This window comes from Cyprinus carpio, chromosome B3 (genome assembly GCF_018340385.1).
Source record: "Cyprinus carpio isolate SPL01 chromosome B3, ASM1834038v1, whole genome shotgun sequence".
In the NCBI taxonomy this organism is placed as follows: Eukaryota; Metazoa; Chordata; class Actinopteri; order Cypriniformes; family Cyprinidae; genus Cyprinus; species Cyprinus carpio.
The window spans coordinates 24416622-24440133 of record NC_056599.1 but is presented as its reverse complement, the minus strand read 5'-3'; the positions used below and the strand labels follow the sequence as shown (position 1 = coordinate 24440133).

The following is a 23512-nucleotide window of genomic DNA, read 5'->3' as shown; positions in this document are numbered from 1 at the left end:
GAGCTTACCACTGGCTTTCCTGTCAATATTCCTTGCCTGTGTTGTCATTCTGGAATGAATTTATAAAGAATGGCAGCAGTGGTTTTGAAAGGATCCGCTTAATCCACGGTGCTGTGTGTAATAGAATCGAGAGCTGCTATGTGATGCCTTCTTTTTTAATTGTGTAAACCAGACATGTATTTTTATATCAAAAAGCATGATTTATTTACTGAAATGAGGATAGGGATTGCATGCTCAATTATACACTGCTTTGATGTAAATGGTTAAAATGATTTCTTTGCAGTTAAGGTATAGCTAAGAGCTTCTAACCACATTATCAGCTGCTAGCGGTTCATCACACGTGGCCAGGCATCAGAAATATGTTGTATGCGTGCAGCACCACGGACAGCACCACTTGCTCTCTGTCCATGGTGCTGAAGCAGTATGTAACAACTAGTGCAAAGTAGGCAAATGCACTATCCTAGTATCCTCACTGGTTAAACTAATGGAAAGAAATATAAAATGGCAATTTATCTAAAGCAGTCTTGACATAGCCAAGTTGAACATGCAGCATTATAGCAGCCTTAAGCCTTTTTATTTGAATGTTTCTTTGCTCATTTCATATTTAAAACAGTAATTTCATAACCCTTACTTCTGCTGTAATTCCTACAGTATGTAAATGATTTATGCAACATTAAACTGTCTTTGTAAGGGCTCTTTTTCTTAAAATGTAAGCCACTTCAGATGCAGCATTTGCATGGCATTGCTTTGTAAAGACGCCTTCACAATCTAGTAAAATAAATCCACGTGTTTGTGCACTGCTTAAGATATCAGTCTGTTTTACACCATAAAGGCCAAATTATGTTCCTCAAAACGGCTGTTATATATTAATACTGACCGTTTTCTCGCATTGGTTTTAATAAGCCAGTCGACTTACGCAATTCTGTCGTCTTAAACGCAAGAGAGCATACATTGTATATAACAAACGGCACACTGTTTCTTCATTCCAAAGACTCATGCATGCGCGTTACATAAATAATAAAAATGCATAACAACCCATTTTATGAGCTACCTGCGCTCAACACTCTACGTTCGTTTCGCACGCGTATATAGGACGTTCTCGCAAACAATAATGCCACAACGGCGTGCCACAACACTTCACTGCGTGTTTTAAGATTCATCAAACGCGTATCCCCCGCACGCCGTGTTTTTCGCACATTTTCTCCCGTAGATTATTTTAGACATGGCAGTGGCACAGGAGAAAAGGGGAGTTGCCGGTACACACTGCTCGAGAGCAAATCATTCATGTGTGTGCACCGAACATGCCCCATCTCGTGAGACGCAGGTGAAAGGGACTCTGAACTCGCCAGCGTCAGGCGCGTCAGTGCGCGCTTACATCCGCCTCGCTCAGTTGGAGTTGTTCTCCGCAGTTCAGCGAGCGTGAGGCAATGCGAATTCACCTGCTGGAGCACTGTGATCACGCTGCGGGCTACCGAAGTTGATAGTTGAATAAAAAAATATGAGTTTCGACCCATAAGGTTTGGAATTAAGGACACTCGGCGTTTTATGTGGATTATTGAGCGTGCATATAAATGAGAAACATCCCCGAGCAACTGAAGCAAGAACACTGAAGGAAAGCGATGCAACTCGCTCCCTTCCACCAAACCTCGCGACGAAACCGGTTTTGCTTTTTTCTTTGGGATTATATGCGCAGTGTGGAAAAGGATTTGGGAAGATTTCTGCACCTTTGGGAAGGAAAATCCGATTTCGATAAGTAATAGGAAGGACCAGTAAGTTAAAATAGCAGACGGAGGTAATTCATACGGTCAGACTACTGAATCATATTTCCTTTCCAGACAAATCGGTTGCATTCTGGTGTCAAACTTGAGGAGTAGACACCATCGGAAAAAATGGAAAGAACAAGAACGGATAACGGCGATGACTTGGATTTTCAGGATGTTGGAATACAGATTTAATTTCTTGGTCTAAATGAACAAATCGATTGTCAAAATACTTAAAAGACTCAGTTAGCACTGAGTTTTAGCTCGTAATGTAATTGGCTGAAGACAAATCATTTTTTGTGGACTGTTAAACAGAGGTTATGTAATGCAAGAACTGAGAATGACATTTTCTTGTCACAAAGCTGCAAGCTGGAATTTTGCTTCAATTTGATTAGACGCTTTTTTCGTATAGGATCTTTTTTTGGAAATCAACGTCGCTCTTTTTTTAGTGCCCTGCGGCACGCAATTTTGATGTCAGAGGAGGTAAGGCGACTCCTTATTGCAGTTAATGTTTCATGTCACCATCCCTTTATTATATAGCCTATATACGGTATTTTGCTCATATTTAATATCTCTGGCACTGCTGAAGTACACCCTGAAGATGTTTTTTTTCTTCTTTTTTTTTTCGGGTGAAATACTGTTCGTTGTGAATCTTTGTGGCACATTTTGTCTCAATTCCGTTGCAGAAGTAACGCTGAGCGCTTTTGAGTCTAATTCAGACTCGTTTAACCGATGAGATAAAGATCATTTTGGATCAATTGAAGTCAAGAATACGATGCGAGGACACTTGTATGGTTGCAGTCATGCCTTTCTATGGTCTTACAGAAACTTGTAAGATAAAGAAAAGTACCTGCAGCTCAAGCAAAACAGCGAGGCTCTGGCGTTTAATTATCTGCGAGGTGCGTTATAAGACGGACAGTCACATTTCAGCGCAACAGTTAGAATGGGGGGAAAATCGCACGCTGTGCCAATTTCACAAGTTAGATTAGCTTTGTGGCGAGACTGCGGAGACACCGGTTTGTATCGTTGACGCAGGTGTGACAGCAGGAATTTGTAACAGATTAAAAAAAAACTATATTTTTTTCAACAGTGGTTGTGAGCGACAGTGCTTTGGCTCAGATCGTGCCCATCACTGACTTATAGGCCACCTGTCAGACGAAAGCTGAATTGTCACGAATCTGCTTGTTAAAAGACGTTCCAAATCATTACAACAAATCCGATCTGCTTAGAGACAAAACATTTATCAAGCTACGTCATGTCTAGTGATATTGACATCTCAACTGTTATGACGTAAGCTGTTTCACAACTGCGTTGTCACACACAAATGCTATACTGATAACATTTTCTTATTTAATTAATGGTCTCCTGTAAACCCCCCATACACCTTTAATTAAAAGAAATTCATACTTTTTTACTTTTAACACGACCTTTTAACAGTAAAAAGAACTAAAAAAAAAACAAAACAAAAAACAATGTAAGGTAACTTGCAGTTAACCAAATATATGATTTTAATAAAGCCGTTTACACTTTTTTGTTAACATGGCAGTATTTGCATTCAAATATTGTTATAGTATTGTTTTTGAAGTCAGTTGCCTTATTAAAAGGGCATTCATTCAATATTTGCATTAACAATCACATTTGTTTGATTTTATTTAAAAAAAAGTTACTTTTAAATTTGTTATAACAATTATGTATGATACGATGGCTTGTTTTATTTAGCCTTTTTTGTTTTGTTTTGTTTAGCATTATTTAAGGATCATTTCATAGTTGCTGGAGAGAGGTTTTATGAGCAAGTCATGTGACCCTTCGATTTTACCACCAGTACTTTTTACAGTAACAAACAAATAGGTTGGTGTTTTCATTATTCATTATATTTAATTATATACATACAGTAAGGGTCTGTTAATAATACAATCACCAAAATGGCTCCTTTTGTGCTTTTGACATAGTCATTGCATTTATTTTTTGTAAAGCTCTGTCAGCAACAGCTTCCAGTGTATTTCTGGTAAATGTAACAATTTGTCGTTTCATAGTGGCTGTCATATATTGAATTGTGGCTGTCACAGGGTTGATGGCTCTGAATCAATCACTATTTTTGTAAAACTATTAGTAGCTTAATATGATCAGATATGAACAGATAACATAGGCACATGATCTTATTTCCAAATTATCATTTGCCCGTAAATTAATATTGCAGTAATATTTAATCAGTGGACATCAAGACTACAACACAGAATGTTTTAGCTGATCTGGCTACGTTTGGGGTCCCATCGCACTTTAGCAATGATTTATGTATAAAATCATGGCATAGACAGATTTGGTTATACACATACAGCCAGATTACTCATGAAAAGGCTGCATCCCTACCAGTCCTGGAATGACATTTTACTCAGTGCTGATAATATATGAAATATATGCCATGTAGTAGGTTATAGGATTTAAGCACGCATGGATCATGGGAGACAATAAGGAAGACAGAGGGATACTGTGCCAGAAACGGATGTTGAAATGGGTTGTTGAGCATGTAGGGTGGCTTAGAGTTTGCAGAGAAGGCTCCCGATACCATTTAAGAGAGAACAAAAGAGTCTGTGGTAATGTAACAGCCAATAAGGACTGGCAGAGGCAAGACGAGAGGGAGGGAGTGAGGAGGACCTGCTTGAGTGCTCTTCACTTTGTAAAGTCTGCCCTCGCTGCACACAAATATACACACGTGTACGCTCACTGCAGGGTCTTTTACTTCAGTCAGGTGCTCTTCAGCTCTCTCAGAGAAAGTGACTCCAGACAAGTCACTACTTCAGAGTCCAGCCACCCCTGATCTCCTACCCAAACCAAACAACAGCCGTGTAGTTGTTGTGCAAGTTGTAATTATTACACAGAGCACATTCTGTATTACCTGGAAGAGATGTCTAGTGTTTAAGATGGATTGATACCACATTTTTGGTTAGTGGGCTGCTACGCCTGGTGCACTGGAATCTGAATTCCCCAGCGACAGTAAATTCATAAAAGCATTGTTTCAGCACTGCTCCTGCTCCATGTTGTGTTGTTGCTAAGGGTTTTAATAACAGTGAAATTCCCAAGGATCTTTAGAACTCATTAGCTGTTCATGGCTAGAAAGGCTGGTTGTGTTTGTTGTTGAGTTGTCAGGATGTGTGTATATGTGTCCTCTAGCGTGGCCACACAATCAGTGCTGCTGTCTGTCTGCGCTCACACCTGCTGGAAATTCAGCAGTGCCTCTGGGTGAGTGAGCTGCATTATGGAAACTGTGAAACCAAGTCCAGACAGATTAATTTTGTTTGTTTGGGTTTTGAGCATTTCAAAGGCAATAGAAAAAGAATCTGTGATTTGCATTACTGTTGCAGGGTTAACAGGGCATAATAAATATCTTTATTATGAGAGAGAATGAGAAGAGCATAATCAATCCATATTATTTTAAAATGGAGTATTTAATGCATGTAATAAAATTTGTCACGGTTGGGTGATCAAACCCTCCCTAAATAGAAAAAATAGATTTTTATATGATAAGAATTCAGGGCTCAACACTAAGGATATTTCTGCTGGCCTGGTTGGGGCAGTGGTTCAACGGCCCTGCCACAAAAATTGCTGTAATCATTGTTTTTGAACCATATTATTAGCACAAATAAATAAATAGAACAAAGATTAAACAATTAAACAATGCTTTAGGTTTGTATGTGTTCAGGTGCAGAAATTGCATAATCAAATAGAAAATAAACATAAAATTGTAAAAAGCGTTGACTTAAGACATAATTTTTTTTCAAGGATACGCGACAAGACAGGTATTTTGACATACTTTTGTCTGTATTTGTCCATAAAGAAGCTTAGCTCGGGGCTCTCACATTGCTAGAGATGTAGCTCTCTCTCTCATAGAACACATCTTCATGTGTTTGAATGTTTAGATTGGCTAGACTTGAAAACACCTGCAAATGATTCACACAGGCCATATTTTTTATTTATTTATTGTACTTTTAACAATTGCTATTTTATCTGTTTGCAGTTAACTTTCCATATGAAATGATGAGATTGTAATCTTAGTTTTGAATGTATAGCACAGTCTAGAAAGCAGTCTGCCTCTCTTTTCTCATCTCTCTGCTGTGATGGTAGGGGATTAGTGCTGTGTTTAGCTGCAAAATCTGTGAACCAAATCACACCCTTCTCTTTCTTAACTGCTCCTAATTGATCGAATTAGGAGGCAGCAAATGTGAAATATTCCTCATGGCCACCAGCTGTTTACTCTGGAAAGTAGACAGCACACTCTGCATACAGAGCAGCTGCAGGTGCGGCTAGAGGACCTTAGTGAGAACACTGACATCATCTGCCTTTATCCAACTGTGGAGGGCACAAGATCCCTAGCTGCCCTCTTGCCAATAAATTGTACCAGTCTGCTTTTATTTTTCCTGGCAAATTATTTTGTGTTAACCTAAATTGCAGCTCCACATAACTGCCGTTTTGTGAGAAAGCTATGTTTATTGAGGTCTCAAAATGGTCAGATTTAATGTCTGAAAACTGCAAAAAAAAGTGAACAGAAGACATTCCCTCAGAAACATGCTCAACTGTAATACCTTCTATGCAAAAACCCCAAATAGTAACTTATTTTACAAAAATCCTGTGACAAACAGTGGATGATGCAGAGATTTAAATTTAAACATGTCCCAAGCACATAAATAAGTATGCTTAGTGGTGTCACAAAATTGGGGTGTCGTACACTGGATGAGAAGTGCAGCGCCACGATGAGGCATCTAGGACAACTCACAGGTATTGCAAACTGGATGTGTCATGTTCAAGACAGCAATCCAAAACAATCCAACCACCTAACAGGAAAAAGTTCACATCAGTGATCAAAGTGGAGTTGATGAGTTTGACCTTCAGTGTTTGAAAAATCAGAGCAAATGGAAAGAGAAAGCGCCATATATTATTATAGTTTGCTATATGAAGTATACATACTTTATTCAAGTCATAGAAAGACAAATGTTTTACTGAAAAATGCACAATACACAATCTTCCAGCCTAGGGTGAAGTCATGATGTACCTTTAAAATAATTGATGACAAATAAAATGTGATTTAATGGAAAATGTCCTGAATTATAGATGGGACCCGCCAGTGAAAACGATGTGTTCCAATTTTAAAGGCACTGCACTGCACTTTTAGTCCATTGTGTGACCCCCTTAAGTAGGTGACAGTGCTGTACCTTTACTCTGCTTGTCACCCATCATAAAACAGAAAGAAGACGACAGTGACATAGTGTGTAGCTACTACTGCTGTTGAAAAAAATCAAAGATGACAGACAAAAGAGAGACACTGTACTCACAGTCAAAAAAGTTGACTTGGCAGTGTGAAAGTTTCTTTGGATTCTGTAAAAAAACGATGGGGTGTTAGACACCCCAGTCTGCAGGAAGCAGCCACTGAAAAGGCACAATCTCCATTAGTTTTCCACCGTAATATTCAACACTTATACAATCCAAAACTTATACAATCTTAAAGGTCTAGCATCGTAATGATGCTGTGAGAATGAGATCATGTGATGCTAGAGATATATTCTGGAGCAAGTCCATGTAAACCTTTAAAAACCATTAACAAAACCTTATATTGCACTCTAAAATCAACAGGAAGCCAGTGCAGAGAAGCCATTACCGGAGAGGCTGTTGAAAAAAAAAACAGGATATGCTGGTTAGATATGTTTTGAAGCATGGTAGCTGGTTTAAGCTAGTCTTATGCTGATCCTAAGCAACTAGCTTCTGCTCAGGACCAACTTATAACCAGGTTATAACTAGCTCAGGACCAGCTTAAACCAGCTCATGCAAAACTAAGGACCATCTTAAACCAGTTCAAACCAACTGCCATGCTTAAAAACACACCTAACCAGCATATGCTGTTTTTTTTTCAACAGGGAGATACTGGAGCATTTCCTTTTCGGCCGCTGCATTTTGCACCAACTGTATCCATGAAAGTAAGTTCTTAGACAGCCCCCCATATCAAGTATATGAACCAAATCACACCCTTCTCTTTCTTAACTGCTCCTAACTGATCAAATTAGGAGGCAGCAAATGTGAAATATTCCTCATGGCCACCAGCTGTTTACTCTGGAAAGTAGACAGCACACTCTGCATACAGAGCAGCTGCAGGTGCTGCTAGAGGACCTTAGTGAGAACACTGATATCATCTGCCTTCATCCAACTGTGGAGGGCACAAGATCCCTAGCTGCCCTCTTGCCAATAAATTGTACCAGTCTGCTTTTGTTTTTTTAAAACCTATATTTTTTTTTAAACTAAATGTGTTGTTTTGTGAGAAAGCTATGATTATTGAGGTCTCAAAATGCTAACATTCAATGGCTGCAAATTGCTAAAAAAAAAGTGAACAGAAGTTATTTTTAATTAGAGTTGATGATTTGTAGTTGCATGAGGAAGAGTTCATAGGTGGAAAAGTTATGCAAATGAGCAGTGATGTGAGGTTGAGACTACCAATAGGAGTGCAGACAGTGGATCATGCATGATCTGTCTCCTGTGACGTACTCTAGTGAGTGTAGGCAAGATGGAGGAGACGCAGGACCATGAAAGCAAGTTCTTAGACAGCCCCAGATATCAAGAATTACAGTAACCCAGTATGGATGAAATAAACAGAAAAGTAAAGATACATTTGACTAATAGCATTATTTATTTATTATTACATTTCTATAAAGATACCAATAATATCATTATTGTGAATTCTTTTGACCACAATAATCATGTGGTGAAAATCTGATATTGTGACAGCCCTAAGTGCGCTGTTACCATTTCATGCCCCTGACCATTTTTTTTTTATAACAACGTGATGCCCCTGGCTGTTGTCAATCTCTCGTCTTTTCTCTCCTCATCTGGCCCTTAGTGCTATAAACTCTTATTGCTGTGTCTGTGCAGAGAAAATCTCAGCTTTATAGGAAGGCAGAGCCAAACATCCAGAAACCTGATAGTGGAACAGGACAGAAATGTGAAGTGCTCCGAGTGATCCACTCTGCTGAACTTGCTGACCGGCAGCTGTATTGCCTCCTGGCTGGGGTTAATTAGATCCCCCCTCTTTAATTCCATCCTGTTAATGGGCCTCTGAGGGGGAGAAAACACCCAGCCTCCTGCTCACCTGCTTTATGAGCCCAACAGGTCTGCTCATGTTGATTGTGGTCGGCGCAGCGACCTCACTCTATGCATTGGTAATTTAATTGTGGCTGGCGTCTTCATGCTCTGTTTTCCAAATCAATCTCAGCTATTGTAATCCAGATTCAATTAGAGACACGTGTGGAGATGGTGGTGCGTAGAGGGGCTCTGAGCGTGTGCGTACACATATGTGTATGTGGGAGGGATTAGGTGGGCATTTGTTTGTTTTCTATGGCTGTTTGTTTTGGTGGCTTAGGTTTCTCATGATACGCAGTAAGGAGTTCTGCGTTTCCCCTGCGGCTTTGACTGGTGTGATAAATGTAAAGAAATTACTCTTTATTGTCCTCTGTAGACTCACAGACATTCCCCTAGAGGAATCTTTCTCCTGTGTGTCATTTCAATGGGTTTGAGAGCAAGAGACTTCAGGAATGCATGCGATCTTTATGAAGTGAATCAAAAGTATTCAGTGTCTGCTGAGTTCAAGACTTCTCTCTGCACACGACCTCTGTTTTACTCTTCCACCCCCTTTTTGTTTACTCCTCTCTCTCTCTTTAATTCAGTTATGTCCCATGTGTGCTGGTCGATAAGACATAACCTCTTAATGCATGCAGGAATTAGTGTAGCCGACCAAGAGATGGGGTCATATTGGATCACTTACAAAATGTTCTAAAATCAAAGTTCTGCTTTTGCTTTTATCTCTGTTTTTATGAAACCAATCTGTTCTAAAAATTTTAACAACATAAACATCGGAGCTATTGCTGTATCTAAACCACACACACTGTCTGAAAAACGCTTATCGATCATGTTGAGCTATGTCTTGAGGTTTGAAAGCCCATTGATTTTTAACATTATGGGAAAAAACAGTTTTGCTAAACATACAGAATCAGTGAAAAGCATATCACTGAAAAGTAGTGGTTTTGAACCTAAACACACTTGTGCGCACAATATATAGAAACATACTTCTGGCTAATCACGTTTTATTATGCATGACTATGCCTAATGAAATATTTGAATACTTTGAGGAGTTGCATTCAGCAGTTGTTGCAATTTTGTTGCAGATATAAATATGTAAAATGAAAAATTTGAATCTTTGTCTATATATGCAATGGTGATATTAAAAATGCTTGATTTACATTTCTGATTCTGCAGTATTTACCCTAGTTAAAGATCAGGTAAATACACAGTCACTTCGAAACAGATATAGTGGTGTCAAGGGATGATAATCGTAAGCAGTTTAACAGTGATGCACCAAAATGATTGTTTTTTATTTAAAATTACCAACAGCTTTTTTATCAACTCAACCGTAATATGTTTATGAATCAGACTACACTGGTTGTGCTGTATGTTCTAAGCTGTAGATTCAGCAGTGGTGTTGAGCTGAGAGGCTGAGAGGCTGAGATTAATGCAGGAAACTGTTAGATTAATTTATGGTGGTGTTCTTTTCACATCATTGGAAAAATGCATATGTGATATCCAGATTAACAGTGTTATTTGGTTCTGCTATTTTTCTTTTTTCATCCTTAGCGATTTCAGTTAGACATCCCACTTTTGTATACGTTTGTCTTGTTTGGTAAAAAACCAAATCTGTTCACACTGTTAGCCAACATTATTTGAAAACATTATGACAGCTCTGAAATGATTAGGTCATCTATCTCTCCAAGGGATTAGGCTATGAAATGTGTGCATGTTGAAGGTTTATCATTGAGGGATACGGTTTACCTCATTCTGCCTCGACTGCTTCAGATTCTCAGTGTCTAACTCTCCCTGCCAACACTTACCATCTGTCCCCACTCAGCTGGGGAGCATCCAGCTCAGCTGTCCTGAGAGTGAGAGAGAGGGAAAGTGAAACAATGTGTGTGTCATAGAGAGAAGTACGATTTGTTTATAACAAATTATTTTCATTCTTTTTCTTATTCCGATCCAATGTCTTGCAATTGCTGTGAGACTTTGTATCAAATGAAGAGGCCTTTGTGTTCTCTGATGTTCCTAATTTGTCCGCTTGATTCTTTGCCAGATGTATCTTAGCAAAAACTGTGGCTGTGTAGTCCTCCAACCGTGGTTATCCAGATATAAATTAAACTTTTTCATTTTAAGAAGAACATTCTGTTAAATCTAAGTGACTGCAACATTATCATAACCCTTTCTTCCAAGATTTACTCTAATGAGATGCAATTGGCTCTCAGAGTCGACACAAAAGCAGGTTTTTGTCTCTTGGACTAACGTCAACATCTAACAGCATCTCGAGCGAGATCCAGAGGGGTCTTGTGAAGAAAAAGTGCAGAGTTCACCCAACTCCCCTCATCTTTGTGAGGGACGAGACACCCACAGGGCACAGTTAGTCGTGTGAAACGCCACAAGTGATTAGGGAAACTGTCTAATATGCCTTCATCTCAGGGCATTCATGGTTAAATAGACCATGTTAAGTATTGCTATTTTTACAGTTCCCTTAGGGATAAGGCACCCATGAATACAAGGGAATCATTCACCCCGCCTCTTTCCACCTCATTTCTTTGTCTCAGTTTCTCTCTCTTTAGTTCCCTTGGTCACGCAGTAATAGGGACCGTTTACACAGGATGTGTTCTTGCATCCCTCTGTGCTGTTTCTTATTTGTTTTCGATGTAAATGTGCTAGACGGTAGGGCTGCATGATTCTCTGTAATCATACATTTTAATGATTATTATTCATGATAAGCAATTTCTGATCAGTGATAAATATATTTTAGAAATATATTTAAATGATATGTATTACTGTACATTGTGAGACAAGTACATCCAACATTATTTGTTAAAGATCCAGAATAAGATGAGAATGTTTTCTCAGTTACTTTATAATTTAATTTTATACATCTCATTACACTTATACTGTTTTATACATCAGTATTATAACGAGAGTATTCTAGTTTTGTTGCATAGCACATTTGCAGCATATACAGGTGCTTCTCAATAAATTAGAATGTCGTGGAAAAGTGCATTTATTTCAGTAATTCAATTCAAATTGTGAAACTCGTGTATTTAATAAATTCAATGCACATAGATTGAAGTAGTTTAAGTCTTTGGTTCTTTTAATTGTGATGATTTTGGCTCACAAAAACCCACCAATACACTCTATAATCTATAATAATCTCAATAAATTAGAATATGGTGACATGCCAATCAGCTAATCAACTCAAAACACCTGCAAAGGTTTCCTGAACCTTCAAAATGGTCTCTTAGTTTGGTTCACTAGGCTACACAATCATGGGGAAGACTGCTGACCTGACAGTTGTCCAGAAGACAATCATTGACACACTTCACAAGGAGGGTAAGCCACAAACATTCATTGACAAAGAAGCTGGCTTTTCACAGAGTGCTGTATCCAAGCATGTTAACAGAAAGTTGAGTGGAAGGAAACAGTGTGGAAGAAAAAGATGCACAACCAACCGAGAGAACTGCAGCCTTATGAGGATTGTCAAGCACAATCTATTCAAGAATTTGGGTGAACTTCACAAGGAATGGACTGAGGCTGGGGTCAAGGCATCAAGAGCCACCACACACAGACATGTCAGGGAATTTAGCTACAGTTGTCGTATTCCTCTTGCTAAGCCACTCCTGAGGAGTCTAACCTGGGCTAAGGAGAAGAAGAACTGGACTGTTGCCCAGTGGTCCAAAGTCCTCTTTTCAGATGAGAGCAAGTTTTGTATTTCATTTGGAAACCAAGGTCCTAGAGTCTGGAGGAAGGGTGGAGAAGCTCATAGCCCAAGTTGCTTGAAGTCCAGTGTTAAGTTTCCATAGTCTGTGATGATTTGGGGTGCAATGTCATCTGCTGGTGTTGGTCCATTGTGTTTTTTGAAAACCAAAGTCAGCTTTTTGAACCCCATTGCCAAAAGCTCCAGCAGGATTTGGCACCTGCCCACCCTGCCAAAAGCACCAAAAGTTGGTTAAATGACCATGGTGTTGGTGTGCTTGACTGGCCAGCAAACTCACCAGACCTAACCCCAGAGAGAATTTGTGGAGTATTGTAAAGAGGAAAATGAGAAACAAGAGACCAAAAAATGCAGATGAGCTGAAGGGCCACTGTCAAAGAAACCTGGGCTTCAATACCACCTTTGATTTTAACAATATATCTGTAAATGTTGAAATTAACATAAACAATGAAATTAATAAATGCTTTAGGTTTTGATTTTAACAATATATCTGTAAATGTTGAAATTAACATAAACAATGAAATTAATAAATGCTTTAGAATTATTTTCATTGCTTGTTTGTTTAATGTTAACAAATAGAACATTATTGTAAAGTGTTACCACAAAAAGCACATTAAAGGGATAGTTCACCCAAAAAATTTAAATTCTGTTATTAATTATTCACCCTCATTTCATTCCAAACTCCATCTTCGGGACACAAATTAAGATATTTTTGATGAAATTTTAGACCCTCCATATACACTAACACGTTCAAGGCCCAAAAAAGTAGTAAGGACATCACATTAAAATAGTCCATGGGACATCAGTGGTTCAACTCTTATGAAGCTACGAGAATACTATTTATGTGCAAAGAAAACTAAAATAACAACTTAAATCAACAATTTATTCTCTTTAGTGTCAGTCTCAGACTCATGTTCACGACATGTTCATTTTGCTTTCTTTGCACCCAAGAAGTATTCTTGTAACTTCATTACATTACAGTTGAAGCACTGATGTCACATGGACTATTTTAACGATGTCCTTACTACCTTTCTGGGCCTTGAACATAGTAGTTGTGTTACTGTCTATGGAGGGTCAGAAAGCTCTCAGATTTCATAAAAAATATCTTGAAGTGCCCCTATTATGGATTTTTGAAAATGACCTTTCATGCAGTGTGTAACACAGCTTTAAGTGAATGAAAACATCCTGCAAAGTTTTAAATCTAAACGTGCACCGTGTATAAAGTTATTGTCTTTCAAAAGAAAGAGTCAACACCGAGTCATGAAAACAAGTCATTTTTAAAACAAATCTTTAGCTGTTTCAAGGTGACGTCAAACTGAAACATTAGCATATTTATGCCCGCCCACTTGTTGTGCGCACAGAGCCGGGAAAACTTGAACCTCCCTCAAACGCCGTGGCAGATTCCTGTGGAGAAGACGCAGTGCTCTGCACTGTGAGGGGAAATCAGTTAGGGTACAAAAACTTCCAACTCATTTTCTCCTCCAGCTCCAAAATCATCCGAAATCGCTGCAGAAGCACCGACCCAGTGTTTACAAAGTGAACAAAAAATCATTCCAAAAAAATTAATAAAAAAATTTATTTTAAATAACGATGTAGGACGATTTTGAAGTTGGAGGAGAAAAGTGTTGGGAGTTTTTAGACATACCCTGTCTTGAACCGTTGTACAAAGAGTATGCATGCGCATTGCAGAGCTAGACAAGACAAGCAAAAAGTGTATAATTTATTTAATTTTTTTTTTTAAAGAAAATGACCGATCGTTTAATTTTGTAAGTTGCGACTGATAAATTATTTGTGACTGAAGAAAGGGAGACCTGAATATCTTGGATGACATGGGGGTGAGTAAATTATCAGGATATTTTTATTCTGAAAGTGGCGTAATTCTTTTAAAAACTTGCCGTCATGTACTCTGAAGCCTACTGTAGCATGCAAAATACGTATTTAGTTGTGTGTGTTGTGTTCGCTCCGCGCAGCTTGTGGGTCTCTGTCTAACAGCAATATCTGTTCACTCGCAATTGACTAGAAATGTATGGATGAATAGTGAATGTTTGTCGTTGTTATTACTTGAAGTTCTGATAAAGAATAAAGCAATACATTAGTGTACAAACTGCAGTGCTTTATCAATACGTTTCTGCATTTGGCTGACACATATAAAATGCCGGTTTGGGTGTTTACCACGGAGCTGTGGGCTAAGTAATGGAGATGGGTTCTGTTATTGACCTGCATGCAGTAGACCAATCACAGCTGAGTGGGTCATCAGACCAATCACCGCAGTTTAGCGTCACGCAAAGGAGGGGTTTGGAAAAATGAATCATTAAACGAATCGTTTAGGAGTCATTGAGCAAAAAAGGAAAAAAGAAATGCATATTTTAAGACAACGAAAGTGTTTTTTGACCTTGCATGCATGTCAATCTGTTGTTGGGGACTCCCAAAACCAAAATATGAACCTTTCGTTACCCATAATAGGGGCACTTTAATTTGTGTTCCAAAGATGAACAAGGTCTTAAGGGTTCGGAACGACATGAGGGTGAGTAATTAATGACAGAATTTTCATTTTAGGGTGAACTATCCCTTTAACAGGAAAGCTTTGAGATTAAAGAGTATGGGTAAAGCAGTAATCTGCACTTTTCGTGAATAATCACAACAGCTGTAATGAAAATCTTCATTCAGTTAACTGAATAACCTATTCTGTTCTGTTTCATTGTGCTGTTTTTAATGCAACACCATGTCCTGTATGAACGCCTCCTCGTGATGTAGGGTAGCTTAACACTGTTGCATTGTGACGTAATGCTGCATAACACTGTCGTAACACCGGTGAGTGAAGTCCCCAGTTTTCTCCTCTGTCATTCCCTTCTTTCACACAGCTCTGCTTCCACATCAGGCCTCAGTGTAATATTTACTCAGCAGAAGACTAGACCCCCCTCAGACTTCACCCCCCGCATCGCTCAACAACAGCCCAGTCCCACTGGAGAGGCTCAGCGCTGTGTGGGTGTCTGGACCCTACCAAATGTGCTGGGAGAGGGGTGTCTGTAAAACTCAGTGGGATGTTAAAGCATCAGTGCCGGCTAAGAGGCCAGCGTAAAACAATGAGATCACCTTGAAGAGGTGGATGTACCTCTGCTTTGTTAACGTGATACGCCCACTTCAACCTAAAGTTGGTTTTGAGCCGAGATACAGGCACCCACAGATTCTATTCTGTCTCTTTCTCTTCGACTTTCTCCTCTTTTACAAAAGGCCTCTTGGATTTTGTGCTGACAGATATAACCATGTGTTTCTTTAGTGTTTAAGGCTGTTTGTACACAAGAGGCCTGATGCAAGAGATCAGAGGGTTAGATCAAGCCATCTTTAAAGCTCAATCTAAATCGATTCATCAGAGACAACACAGCACCTGTTCATCTGAACCGCATCATGAGAGAAATGGTGCATAAAGATGAATGAATCACCTCACTTCAATAAGCGTGACGCATTTCAGTCTCATTTAAACATTTGATAGCTAATAAAACAAGCAGAACTTTCATTTCATTTGTAAGCTTAATTAACACTATAAAACTCGTATTAAAGGGGTAGTGCACTCACAGATAAATTCTGCCATCATTTACCCATCCTCATGTCTTCCAAAACATAAAAACCTTTTTTTTCTTCCATGGAACATGAAAAGAAATGTTTTGAAGAATGTTAATGCTGCTCTTTTTTATGGGACCAGTATCTGACAAGCTGTAAAATGCATAAAAACCTGAGAATTAAAAAAATTGTGTTTGAAGTTTATTTATTTATTTCTTTATTTTTTTTGCATTAAAAATCATAAAAACCTGAGAATTTAATAATTTAGTTAATTCATTTTAATTAAATATGTTTGCATTCAAGTTTATTTATTTATTTTTTTTTTTTTACATTTGCACATTTTTTTATTTTAATAATGTATTCGTAAATGTTGAACAAACATGTTTAAAAAAATGGCATGTAGAATGTAGAATTTCTTCTGTGTGTTGACCCTACCAAAAATATACAACTTCATAAAAACAAAAATAACAAATGAAAAAATATATAATCATAATCTATGACAAAAAATACTATTATAAACTAGGTTAGGTCAGTTAGCTTAAAGTTTTATTAATTTTACAACTGCTAGCCATGGATAATTCAGCAGCAAAATGTATTCTAGAAAAATCATGGGTGTACAATAAAGCATATCATTTTTATTTTTATAAACACCAATCATTTCGCTTGTAAATCTTCATTGTTCAATTGCATCTGTGTCATCAAAAGGTAAAGCTAATCCTTTAATTTGATAAAACTAAATATTAAGACTAACATGAATGTTACATTTGTAAATCTTCATTGTTCAATTTCAAATCTAACTCAACAACCAAAATCTAACACACCCCACACACCCTTCAGTTAGCTTAAAGTTTTATTAATTTAATTTTATTTCACAGTTTTTGTTAAATCTAAGGCAACATCCTGTTTCTCACACACTCTGTGTTGCCTGAAAAATTGTTCCCATCCGGAGCTTATTTTTCCAGCACTTTATAGCCTTGCTGGCTGATAAACAGATCTTTAGAGAGTTTGAGAGCTTGCCTTCTAGTGAAAACACCTTGGACAAATCACAGACTAATGTTCCCCGAGACCATACAGGACCAGAGCTGCAGCTAATCTGCTTGTGTGGGCTTTGCGCAATGATGGAACAACATTTCTGTAGGGACACAGTCATTAAATATTGATTTAAGTTGGAATTATTTTAATATGTGAGGACAAAAGAGTGCAAAAACACAACACTAGCACAACTATGGGAGAAATCAGTTGCCAGGGACAACTGTAAAAAAAATACAGCAGCTATTATACAAAATGTTTGACAGGAGACATCACGACTGACCAATTCAAATTAAGTATTCAACACTTTGAAGGGTTTTGAAGCGCTCTGGTTGCTTTCTCTTAGCGTTTTCGTTCATCACAATAGGTTGGCAGCATCCCTGAGCCCTTAGATTAGACATTCAGTGACTTGTGCTGCTGATGGTGTCACTTGTCAGCGCTGAATGAGAAAATTAAAGGGTACATACACTATAGAATAATGAACGCACTCCAATGAGCAAGTCTATTTTTACACCAATTCTTATCTGATTGTTGTTTTGTGAGGCCTGCAGTCTTTTGCTTAGTAGAAAGGGGAAATCAGAGATTGTTACGGAGCAAGAAAGAAGAGCATGAGTCATGCCATAGTCAGGAGACTGGGAGGTGGTGTCTCAGCTCTGAGTCGCTTGCTCCTGTATGCTTTGCCTCGCTGGAAGTTAGATACTGAACTGATTGTTTACTTGCATAATTACTTTGGAAAAACTTGGGATATTTGATGTAAAAAAAAAAAAAATATTAATTTTCTTTTTTTAATATATATATTTTACATGTTTAATTATCTTTTGATTAATTTATTGTACATTATATATATATATATTTACAAGTTTACATTTTAAATTTAATTTTCATATAAATCGTATTTAACTATATTTAATTGAATTTGCTAAATATAGTGCTGTCAAACAATTAATCGTGATTAATCAAAAAATTAATAGAAATTACTATTTTATTCAAAATACAACATAGATGACATATCAAATGTTTAAACTGAGAAAATGTATCATTTTAAGGGAAAAATAAAGTTGATATTAAATTTCATGGCATCAACACATCTCAAAAAAGTTGGGACAAGGCCATGTTTACCACTGTGTGGCATCTCCTCTTCTTTTTATAACAGTCTGCAAACATCTGGGGACTGAGGAGACAAGTTGCTCAAGTTTAGGAATAGGAATGTTGTCCCATTCTTGTCTAATACAGGCTTCTAGTTGCTCAACTGTCTCAGGTCTTCTTTGTCGCATCTTCCTCTTTATGATGCGCCAAATATTTTCTATGGGTGAAAGATCTGGACTGCAGGCTGGCCATTTCAATACCCGGATCCTTCTTCTGCGCAGCCATGATGTTGTAATTGATGCAGTATGTGGTCTGGCATTGTCATGTTGGAAAATGCAAGGTCTTCCCTGAAAGAGACGACATCTGGATGGGAGCATATGTTGTTCTAGAACTTGGATATACCTTTCAGCATTGATGGTGCCTTTCCAGATGTGTAAGCTGCCCATGCCACACGCACTCATGCAACCCCATACCATCAGAGATGCAGGCTTCTGAACTGAGCGCTAATAACAACTTGGGTTGTCCTTGTCCTCTTTAGTCCGGATGACATAGCGTCCCAGTTTTCCAAAAAGAACTTCAAATTTTGATTCGTCTGCCACAGAACAGTTTTCCACTTTGCCACAGTCCATTTTAAATGAGTCTTGGCCCAGAGAAAATGCCTGCGCTTCTGGATCATGTTAGATACGGCTTCTTTTTTGACCTATAGAGTTTTAGCCGGCAACGGCGAATGGCACGGTGTATTGTGTTCACCGACAATGTTTTCTGGAAGTATTCCTGAGCTCATGTTGTGATTTCCATTACAGTAGCATTCCTGTATGTGATGCAGTGCCGTCTAAGGGCCCGAAGATCACAGGCATCCAGTATGGTTTTCCGGCCTTGACCCTTACACACAGAGATTGTTCCAGATTCTCTGATTCTTTGGATGATATTATGCACTGTAGATGATGATAACTTCAATCTCTTTGCAGTTTTTCTCTGAGAAACTCCTTTCTGATATTGCTCCACTATTTTTCGCCGCAGCATTGGGGGAATTGGTGATCCTCTGACCATCTTGACCTCTGAGAGACACTGCCACTCTGAGAGGCTCTTTTTATACCCAATTATTTTGCCAATTGACCTAATAAGTTGCAAATTGGTCCTCCAGCTGTTCCTTATATGTACATTTAACTTTTCCGGCCTCTTATTGCTACCTGCCCCAACTTTTTTGGAATGTGTAGCTCTCATGAAATCCAAAATGAGCCAATATTTGCCATGACATTTCAAAATGTCTCACTTTCAACATTTGATATGTTATCTATATTCTATTGTGAAAAAAAAAGTTTTTGAGATTTGTAAATTATTCCATTCCTTTTTTACTCACAATTTGTACGGTGTCCCTACTTTTTTGGAATCGGGTTTGTATATATTTATATATATTGTGAAAGTTTTGCTGGTACTGATATCAACTACTGACATAGTGCGTGACATTGTGACATCCCTACTTTAAAATGTCACCCAGGTGAAGCAGACAGGCAGAAAACAAAGGAAATAAATAAATAAATAAACAGTTAAGAGGTTGAGAGAACACAAGGGAGACATGAGGTGTATAAGGAAACTATGGAAACAGTTTAGGATGTAACCGAGCGAGAGAGGGATGGGGTAAAAAGAGAAAGCCTTTGAAGATGAGCAGGTGGGCTTCTGCCTTTGATACATGTAGCTGCTCCTTTTAATTCGGCTCACGCCTCTTATATCTCACTATCTGTAGACAGAGAGCTGTCTGTGACTCTAGGCTTTAGCTAAAGGCCCTGTAATGATGATCTATTGCTGGAACCTCAAGTCATACCCCATGGTCGTGTGTATGTGGATCTGTTCTGGATGCAGCTCTCTCAGGTGCATGTTCACAAGGGAGGGAGAGAGCTTTGTGATATTTCATTGTGCCTGTAAGGGCACAAATCTCTTGAAGAAACAGCAGGTAGGATTCCAGGACAAAGAGGAGGGAGAAACAGGGGAAAATGTAGAGAAAAACAGTGGATTGAAATAGATATGGTTGGAGCAAAGACTGCAAGTGAGGAAAGAACATAGGGCAAGCAACAAAGGCAAGTGGAAGAGGTTGAGGCAAATGCATTTTGGGTGATGGTGAATTGAAGGTATCAGCAGCACTGCCAATAGAATAGTGTCTGTAAATGTTCAAGCACTGAAGTCCCCCTGTAATCATGAGGCAGAAAGTTTTCATTCTTGGAGGCAAACATGTTCAATACTGCTGCTAAATTTTAATGATGCCATTTTCCCTGACAGTTTTTCAGTTTAATATGCACATTATTGTTTGGCCTGTGATTTATGCCCAGACATGGAGTCATTTGTTTCATGTTAGTCATTACGTGTTGCTAAACCCCCTGGGCTCTGGCATTTCTCATGTACTCATGTGAAATCCCGCGATGACTTGACTGTGAGTCTGTGTCTGTGTGTTTATCTCTGTGAACGGGTATAAATTCAGCTTTGTGTTAGTGTGCAAGTGTGTGCTTGTTTTAAGGACATTTAAAGGTGGTTTAGTTGATCCAAACAAATGAAATATTTTTATTTGTCATGTTCCAGATTCATGTGACCTTCTGTCATTCATGAAACAATGCAGAATATTTAAATTTTTCTTCCAGACAATAAAGTGAAAGAAAAGGGATGCAGTTAATCTCCAAAAAGGACAAAAGGCATCATAAAAAGTCGTCCATACATCTTGTTCGCAAAACCATACGTCTGACTCTCACTTGACACGTTTATGAGGGCAGAGAGAAACTTGGCTTTTGATATCAGTTGATTGCATCTCTATGCACTATATTTCAGTGTATGCAAAAAAGCGTTTTCTACGGCAATAATATTGAATCCAGTCTCTTTACTAGATCTGTTTTGTCCAGTATCCAAAATTGTCAGCAGAGTTTTATCTGATAGCCAGAACCAATAAATGTCTCGTCTCATATACAAAATCAGTTAACAAAACCCAAAACTGTATTATATAAACGTCTTTTATCAAGAGGTTGACTGAAGAAACCAGGGATGAGCAGTATAAAAAAATGCAAATAAAAAAAGATGAGCAGAGTTTGAGTATTCATAGTTCATTCATGTGTTTCTATGCTCAGATATAATCTGATCAGTACAAATTAAACAAGTGTTATTATACTAAACCAAAAGCAATGAAAATTAATGTGTCACATTGTCCTATAATGTTAAAAACCTTGAAATGAAAACATTCTCTTGCTCTTACTTGTGAAGACAAATATCCTTTGAAATCTCAACATCATAGGTTTAAAAAATCATTGCAAGAGCAAGGGAAATAATTAAAATTATAATATGATTAAATTTAATAATGAAATGATTATGATTAAATTATTATAAATGAATAAACAAAGAAACTCAAACTCAACTCAGATGTATGGTCACTCTCTTGAATCAACATGCACACACACACAAAGAGAGGTTGCTATTGAGAAACCTGAAAGTCCACACACATCTGACTTTTCCACTTTTTGTCCACATTCAGTTCCATTGTATGGAAAAGAGCACCTTGGACAATCTTCTAAATGTCTCCTTTTGTATTTCATGGATAGAAACAAAGTCATACAGTTTTCAAACAACATGATGATTAAATATTTACAGTGCTGTTCCTTGAACCTTCCATTTGCTTACACAGGGTGTTTTGTGCTATGTAGCATGGTACAGACAAATTTCAATATATGAATTTAATCCACGTATAAAACTCCCAGATGATGTCCTGTATCGGAGTACTCCTGGTTGACACAAATCAATATCTGCGATTTGCATAGTAGGCAGAAAGCCAGTGCACAGTCCTGCCAAGAGCGGCGTGAGATATTGATGTATCACTGAATAAACAGCCACCGTTCACACACAGACTGCTGAACTACAGCAACCTCACAGACTGCATGTGATTTGCTAGTTCAGATCGCGTCCTTTAGATTAAAACACTTATTCATTTCGCCACGGCATCACCTGTTGTAGTGCGCGCGTACACGTTAACAATGCCTCAAAGGCAGATAAACATGTTGGATAATGTCATTAAGGATCTGAACCACCACACTTTGCAGAGTCCCAAAGGACTTCGAGGTTTTACTGCATCGTAAAATACTTAAATGCGAGTCAATGCGTATTTGCCACAAGCAGTTTTTTAGATCCAGCGTCATTGTATCTCTTACTCTTTCTAATGTGGGTGCTTGCATGAATCAGTGTGTGTGTGTGTCTGTGTGTGTGTGTGTGTGTGGGCGTTTGTCGTAGAGCTTTCTGAGAAGACTGGAATAACATTTGATAGAAACCCATATCTTTGATGACAGAACGTTTCCAGGATCTGAAACATGGCTTCCCACTTCCATCTGACCTTCAAATGAGAAGTATTATGCCATTTAAACTCTTAAAGGAGTGGTAAAGATACTGTTGAGTGAGATAAAATAAATGTGAGAGCAAGCGAGGTAGAACATTTAAACAAAGGACTATTGTGGTGTCTATAGATCAGCGTGAACTGCTGAATAATGCCCATTTAGGCAATAGTTTAGCTGTTGGCTTGTGTAAGACAGAGGAAGTGGCTGGATAGAAGAAAGAGAGATTAGTCAGATCCTCAGGCAGGGATGTAAATGCTGACAAATACAGCTTTCGCCTGGCATCTCTACTAGCCTCTCATCTCCAGGCCCCTGACTCAGACAAGTTTCAGGGAGAGGCGGCCATCAGCCAAAGCCGTCCTGCAATGTTCCTTCATTAATCTGCTCGCTGTTTGTAGCCTAATTGTCTGGACAGCTGAAAGGCTTACTGCAGCGCCAAACATGACTCTCCTCCTCATCGCGGGCCTGCGCTGCAATGCTGAGGTTATAGCTTACTGCTGAGACCAGAGAGAGACTATTAATTTTCTGTGATTTTTATCAGTGTTAAAATACTTTTTGCAGAGACAGTTGTAAGTAATGGGGTGTTCACACTGACAGAGATCTGCAGCGACAAAGCGACTGGATATCATTCATTTTCAGTGAGAGACGTCGATTTCTGACAAAAAAAAAAAAGTTGAGCAGGGGTAGGGATGCATGGATATTCAGTTAATTAATGTTATGACCAGACAGATAGATAGCTGGTGTTGATATTCTATACTGTTTTGTCTAAATAAAGTAAAAATCAATTTTCAATGCTCCAAGTGAAGTTAGGCATCACAACATTAAAATGTCAAGTGTGAAAAATAGATATTAATTTTGAGATTTGCTGAACTTTTAAGTGAGTATTAGGGTGTACTCACACT

At 38.3% G+C, this 23512-nt stretch overlaps 1 protein-coding gene across 1 annotated transcript in view; it reads left to right on the top strand.

The window, feature by feature from the left end:
- The first annotated feature begins 1271 nt into the window (after window positions 1-1271).
- LOC122136802 (voltage-dependent T-type calcium channel subunit alpha-1I-like) overlaps window positions 1272-23512 on the top strand; it is a 113188-nt gene continuing 90947 nt past the window's right edge. The window contains exon 1 of the mRNA XM_042721391.1: window positions 1272-2243. The gene's annotated coding sequence lies outside the window, so the exon portion shown is untranslated. The remainder of the gene's footprint in view (window positions 2244-23512) is intronic.